At 54.0% G+C, this 7,505-nt stretch overlaps 1 pseudogene; it reads left to right on the top strand.

Annotated features, from left to right (window-relative positions):
- The first annotated feature begins 4,479 nt into the window (after window positions 1–4,479).
- On the top strand, window positions 4,480–7,238 carry LOC123142647 (protein trichome birefringence-like 14; annotated as a pseudogene).
- The last annotated feature ends 267 nt before the right edge of the window (window positions 7,239–7,505 follow it).

The following is a 7,505-nucleotide window of genomic DNA, read 5'->3' as shown; positions in this document are numbered from 1 at the left end:
AAGAGATTCCACCATCTTTTCCAAGACGTATCGATGAGGAAACCCATAAGTAAGATGTGACCTCCCTAAATAGTTAGTGTATTTTTTAATTTACTAAACTCACACTTTGTTACATAATTTGCAGGCTAACCAATATGGGCAGGGGTTGGAGTTTATACGATTGGAGGGAACACAACATTCAATGGTACACAAGTGGGAAAATGAAGCGCTAGCAGATATAGTGCATCAACTTAGGTACATTTTATTTACATTATTTTATTACGATGACCATACGATGCGTGAAGATGCTTTGCTTTCATCACAACGGTTTATGTAATTATTTAATTTTGCAAACCATACGATGGAAGTATAGATCAAGCATACAAGCAGTGGTACTGCATCAACACACGTACTAGCCTGGCCAGTCAGCCAGCTACTATACCAACACATCTCACACAGGAGGAGCAGGCGCAGAGATATATTGAGCTGCATGCAGCTTACTATCGTGACCAGATGGTAATCACTTGTAACTTTTTTAGGTCCATCATTTCATAATCATTTCAACCAAATAACATCCAAATATTGTTCAACTTGAAAGTTGCAACAAAGTAGGGCAGATGGCTGCGGAAAGCATGCCGGCCCGAGGCCCAGCTCGCAAGTCATTCCAGAAACGTTTTCAAGAATACATGGCAACAAAGTTCAGATGCAGTAGAGGCGACGACGTTGTCACTGGAGCGTACAACATGCCGGTAGCGAGGTCAGCCAGACCGAGTGCGGTGCCGTCGTCCAGACCGAGCGAGGCGCGTACGAGCCATGGGCAGTGGGGGAAGGGTCCGTGTACTAGAACGACATTGCCACGACATGACTCATCTCTGCCACTGCATCGCTCTTCTTCGGTGCAGCTTCGTCAAGGGCAGACATCTCAGGACCATGGCACGGGCTTGGATTCGATGCCTGAGCAGACTCTTTCCCCGAACCCATACGCGTACACAGGATATGACACATACACCCAAGGTGAGGGATCTTAGTCGTATCTCTCCACGCGAGGGATCTCCATGCCCGAGGAGACTCGTGTACCAGATTTAAACCAGTACCACGTACAATGGCTAGACATTTCCGATTTAAACATCTATGTATGCTGAAATAAAAATGCACCAGTCAGAAACAGTGTTTCCCGCCTATATCTCCCGCCATACTATCCCGCTTCACTCTTCGGCTTATGTTAGGCCGAAATGATTTTTTTCTGCCAACCCTTTCCCCTCAATATTTTCCCACCAGCACTTTCCCTCCATATGTTCCCGCCATCCGTTTCCCGCCAACCCCTTCCCGCCATATCTTCCCGCCAACCCTTTCCCGCCATACCGCAGTCGTTCTTTCCCGCCATTTTCTCCTCTCTACCTATAAAACCCCCTTCAGACGGAGATGGATAAGCATTCCAGTGTAGTGTAGTCGAGATGTCCCATTATCCTTTCGTTCGTTTTCACCCTGGGATGAGCAGGACTCTTCCGAGGCTAGCTACCATTTCAGGATGGACAATAGGATAGTTCCATCGGACGAACTCACCGTTAGTGACACCATAATGAATGAGTTGGCTCACGAATTACGTAGGTCTGGGTGGCCTGAAAGGACCTATGAGGAGGTACGTAAAGAACTTCTTAGGTTGCATGCAAGGTGGAAGAAGGTAGTGGAGCCGAAGAGTGAAACTTTCAGAAGGACTGCAGAAAAGAATCCATTTTTATGGACTGAGGAGAGCGAAGATGAAGATGATATCTTCATGCCGCCGCTTCCAGGTTCTGCATCGTCAAAGGGCAAGAGTTCTACATCGTCCAAGGGCAAGAGTACTGCATCCTCGAAGGGCAAGAGTTCTGCATCGTCCAAGGGTAAGAGTTTTGCATCCTCGAAGGGCAAGAGTTCTGCATCGACGGAGGATGACGATGATGCCTTCATGTAGTTTTTAAGCTGTATTCCACTTCTACCATTTAATTCAGATGTACTTGCATTATTAGTTTGTACTCTCTTATTGTAGGGCATTATGTTCTATCTTAATTTCATTTTTTAGTTGTTGCACGATGTTCGATAATTAGTGGAGGAAAAGAAAATGCCACTAATTTATTCTAAAACTATATTTTTTTCATTACGACACGGTACATCGTAGTATTGAAATAAAGCTACATTTAACTACCGAAATAAAGCTACATTAAAATGCAGAAATAAAGCTACATTTAACTACATCGATCCGAGCAAGGCAAACTCATACCGACTGAAAAATGTGTTACACACTTTGCGCAGTGGCGATTTCGAGGATGGCTGGATGAGAGCCTCGGTGTCTCCTTTTATAGGCTCATATGACAAATGATGGTGAGAAAATAAGCGCGAACAGACGAAATTAGGCGGGAAATTTTAGGATCCCTGTAGTGTGAGCACAACAGGTTCCCGCAGCATCAGATTCCCGCAGCGAGTGACTGATTACCGCAGTGCCATCACATCCGCTCAAGCAATAGCCAGAGCGATTCTCACAGTGCCGTCACATCCGCTGAGGCAAAAGTAGCAAAAGCAAGACTGATTCCCGGGCGAAAGAACCAAAAGCAGGGCATCAGCGTCCATATTCCCACGCGTGGGAATCAGGGCCGTCAGCGTCGCTGTCGCGCCTGGGAATCAGGGCCGTCAGTGTCCGTTGTCGCGTCTACCAGAGATGCCGCCTGCCGCTGTGGCGGCGTGCCCCACCGGCTGGGCCCGCGAGCAGCAAGGCTTGTCGGCCAGTGAGCGGCAGCCGCAGCGCCCGCCACCTTGCCCGGTGGCGGCGTGGCCCACAGTGCCTGGCCCGTTCCGTCCCGGCTGCTGGCGCGTACAGAAACTGTTATACCCCGCGCGGCCGCCTCCTGCTGTGGCGGCAGGGCCCGCTGCGTCCTGGCGTGGCGCCAGGTGCCACGTGTCGCCTGCCGCGCCTGCCGCCACGGCATAGGGGGTCCTTTTTGGCAAATGCATCTGCAGGTGATCCTTTTTAGCAATTCGTTCACGGGGGATAAACGGGTCGCGCAAACCTTCGCAAAGATTCACTCCAACACGTTGATCACCGTGATGGGACGGAATTGCCGAATATCCGTTGCCCCAACTACTTTGGGGATCAGAGATATGACACCATAGTTAATCCTAGCCATGTCTAGAGTTCTGATATAAAACTCATGGAACATGGGCATAATGACCGGACGCAGGATCTCCCAGAATTTCTGGAAGAAAACTACCGGAAGGCCATCCGGCCCCGGGCCTGAGCAAGCTTTCATAGAAGCAATCGCCCGTCCCACCTCCTCAGGAGATAAAGGGAGAGTAAGCTCCGCATTCTCCGCATCGGAGACCCGATCGGCAAGCGGCCAGAAGTCAGCGCAGAGGGAGACGCCTCCATGCGGCTCAGCCGAAAACAACTCCTTATAGAAGGAGTAAATATGGGTGGAGATGTCATCTGGGCTCTGCAGAAGAACATCCCCATCCCAGAGGAAAGGGATGGCACATTTCCGCCTGCTGCCATTGGCAATCGCCTGGAAGTAGGCAGTGTTCGCATCCCCCTTAAGGAGCCAGTTCTGGCCACCTCAACGCTGCCAAAACAACTCCTCTCTCTTATAAATGTCCATGAGCGAGGCCTCGAGGGAGTATCTCCTAATCCAGTCGTCAGGAGACAGGCCCGGCCCATCCGCAAGGCCATCTAGCACCTTAATCTGATCTAGCAGGGCCCCTTTACGGGCCCAAAGATCAGCACCAAGGTTCGCCCACCAGCCCTTCATGGCCTGACGGGCCATTTTAGCACAGTGATTCCAGACATCCACAACACAAAACACATGAGGCGGGGACGCGACAACCTCTAGCTAGCGATCGTGAACCAACTCAAAGAAACCCGGTTGCTCCAAGCAAAACGCCTCAAAGCGGAAGCGACGGGTTCTGGGGGGCATCATCCGCCGAAGAGAAAAGCAGGGGGGTATGGTTGGAGCCAATCCGAGTGACCGCCTTGAGGGAGCACAATGGGAACATCACTTCCCACTGAGCCGACACAAATACCCGATCCAAAACACTCTGGATGGGGTCCGCCTGCTTATTCGTCCATGTGAACCTAGCCCCTACGCGGGCTATCTCACGAAGTGCAAGGTCCGCAATGCAGTCGTTGAATAGACGCATGCGGACCCGATCAACATTAGGAGAGTTTTTATCTGAAGCCCACCTAATGAGGTTGAAGTCCCCGGCCACCACCACCGGAGTGGTGCACCTCTCCACCTTATTTTTGAGCTCGGCAAGGAAGTCGGCAAAGCGCCCATGATCCGCAGGACCATAGACAAAAATCACCTCCCAGCTGAGGTGAACTCGTCGGTCGGTGACGAACATGCTCAGGAAGAACTCCCCTCGGTCCATATCCTCAACCGAGAAAGCATCCTCCCTGACTCCGAGCAAGATGCCTCCAGATTGACCCGTAGCAGGCAACCACTACCACTAGTGGCGGGAGAGCCCCTGGAGCTCATGCATACTCAAGTCCTGGCGAATCGTGAGTTGTTTCTCCAAGCATGGAGATTTCACGGTTTCAACTCTGTGCACATCGATCAATTCTCCTCCCACACGGCCTATATAATTCTACTGACAAAGTGTTGTTTGTTAATCGATAGCCTGTAACAACTATGCAAAGGGCAAGTGGGTGGCGGATGCGAGGAGGCCGCTCTACTCCGGCAACGAGTGCAGGAGGTGGCTATCACGAATGTGGTCCTCTGCCTTACCGGGGTAAAGTAGAAGGCCCCCGCGTCGCCCCCGTCTCGGGCGACTCGGGCGGCTCCGCAAACCCTAGCCGCCAGGGTCACCACCACCTCCCTCCCTTCCCTCCGCCACCGCCGGAGGACGCCGCAGAGCTAAGCCCGGGGGCCGACGGCGGTGGCGGAGGCTCTCCTCCCTGGATCGCGTCAGAGGGGGTGGGGCGGGACCTCCACGCGCGTGACGGCGCGGTGGCGATCTGATCCATGGTGGCGCGATGGCGTGCTCTGGGCGGAGGCCTTGGGCGGCGGCGCGGTTGCCTGGTGGTGAGCCGGCGGCAGCGACGTGAAGAGGGTGCCGTGGAGGTCCGGGCTGGCCAGATCAGGATCCGGGGCGGCGGCCCTTGACGGCGGCGGCGAGTGAAGCTCGGGCTTCCCACGGCGGCATGGCGTGGTGCAGTCCATATCCAAGGCGGATCTGCGTCGGCGATCTCGTGGTTTTGCCACGGATTGGTTCCGATCAGAGACGGTGATGAGCGTGCGGGATTCCATCTCGGCGGCTCTTGCGGTTTGGCGAGGTGGGGTAGGAGTCCTCCTCCCAGGCTCCAGTGGTGGCGCATTCAGGCAGTGGCCGGTGTGCCAGGGCTCCTATGGTGGCACTGCTGTTGCGGTTGGTCGCCGGATCTAGGCGGCTAGCTCTGGGGCTTTGAAGGCGGTCGAGACAGTGCACAGGTTGTAGGGTGGATTTCTTGGGACGGATCCGAGTTAAAACTTGGTCTTCGGTCGTTGGCCGGAGCCGGTGATGACGATGCCCTTATCATCGTTTCCTTCATGAAGGCATCATCGAGGTACAAATCCCAAACCCACCCAATACCCCCGGGGGAAACACTAAATCAGTTGATCGGATGACGGTGGCAGTCATGTGTCGTTACCCCCTTGGGGGCGGCATTCTTGGAGATGCACTCGGGCTCGAGGGACCAGCGGATGGCTTCTTCGGTGGAGCGGTGTTTCTTTCTACATATTCATGGCGGCGGCTCTTGGCGGCATGGAGCAGCGGAGGCTTGGCGTCAGATGTGTGATGATGGACACGTGCAGGAGGTCGACGCTGTCTGGCGTCGTGGTGGCGTCGGCGGCAGCTAGACCGGGCAATGTTGATGCAGCAGTACAACTCTGAAGATGGATTGGTGGCAAGTGGCTGCGGCGGCCTCATACCCAGCAGTCATCCTGGTTGAGGAGCACGCCGGACTGGTGGGTGCCCATACCCGACAGGCGTCCTGGTTGGGACCTCAGGTCTTAGATTAGGTCTGGCTGCGATGTCTGTTTGATATTAGGCCCAGACTATCAGCGCCCCTTCATCAATTGGATAGGTGTAGCGACAGTTGTTGCTTAGACGATGATTTTAGTCTTACTGTTGTATGACTTTGTAAGATTTTGTGAGAATAATTAATAAAGTGGCCGCATGTATCACCGAGATGCAGAGGCCGGAGGTCCTCCTCCTTTTTTAAAAAAAATCACGAATGTGGTCTTGCCGCAGGACGGAACGGACAGATTTCTCGTACGAGAGCCACCGCTGGCAGCCGCATGACTGCGACAGGCCCGATTTCTCAGCGACGCACTTTCTTCAAAGGTACGTGCCGCGCCCCTCTCCAATAGATTTTGTCCCAAGGACTCGTCGCTCGTCCTCAAGTTGTAAGTTGTAACACATCCATGGCGATGCCTGATCACAGGATGAGGAACAGAACTCTGGCGTTCGTGGGCGATTCGCTGGGCAGAGGGCAGTCCAGTCCATGATGTGCATCGCGACAGGCGGCAAGCGCAGCCCCGAGGTTGAAGACGTCGGCCGGAGATACGGCCTCGAAAAGACCCCGTCGCCGTTCAGTCCGGGTGGCTCCGCCTACCGATTCCCAGAGACCAACGCCACCATCCTCTTCTACTGGTCCGCCACCCTGTCCCAGCTGGAGCCTCTGACGGACGAGAGGAGGAGCTACGCGCTGCACCTCGACCGGCCGGCGCCGTTCATGCAGGAGCACCTCCCCAGCTTCGACGCCCTGGTGCTCAACACCGGCCATCATTGGAACAAGGTGAAGTTCAGGAGGAACCGCTGGAAGCTGTACGACGGCGGGGGAGGCGAACCTCAGCCATGCGAGGGACGCCAAGCTCCACAGCATCGCCAGGTGGGCGGACTCGCAGCTCGCGCGTCACCCTTGGGTGAGCGTTTTCCTGAGGACCATCTCGCCGGTGCATTTCGTCGACGGCGAGTGGAACACCGGGGGGAGGTGCGACAGCACCGTCCCGCTGTCCGGCGGGAGCGGGGTCTCGCGGGATCGCTCGAATGACCTGCCTGCGGAGCGCGCGGTGAACGGGACTCGGGTTAAGCTCCTGGATATCAGCGCCATCTCGCAGCTGCGCGGCGAGGGCCACATCTCGAACCATAGCACCAAAGTTCAGAGGGAGGTTTACGATTGTTTGCATTGGTGCCTTCCGGTTCCGGGTATACCGGATACGTGGAATGAGCTCCTTTTTGCACAGATGCAGTAACTGTAGATATGATGTATACGCTTCGGTAAATGTGATCTTTTTGTGTAGGGCACTCCAGTTTTTTTTTAAATGAAATTCAATCCCATATATACGATGGTCTGTTCTCAGTACACATGGCAGCGTGGGGGCTAGCGATGAGGAGTCTTGGACCAAAGTGGACTGGAGATTAAGCAACCATGGCACCATCGCAGGTCGTGCACACATAGCCGGTTGCTTCACAATATGAATACAAGTATGGCACATACATAAATTTGTTCACGAAATACC

Source organism: Triticum aestivum, chromosome 6D, assembly GCF_018294505.1.
Source record: "Triticum aestivum cultivar Chinese Spring chromosome 6D, IWGSC CS RefSeq v2.1, whole genome shotgun sequence".
Lineage (NCBI taxonomy): Eukaryota > Viridiplantae > Streptophyta > Magnoliopsida > Poales > Poaceae > Triticum > Triticum aestivum.
The sequence above is the reverse complement of the archived record's forward strand: the minus strand, read 5'-3'. Positions and strand labels throughout refer to the sequence as shown.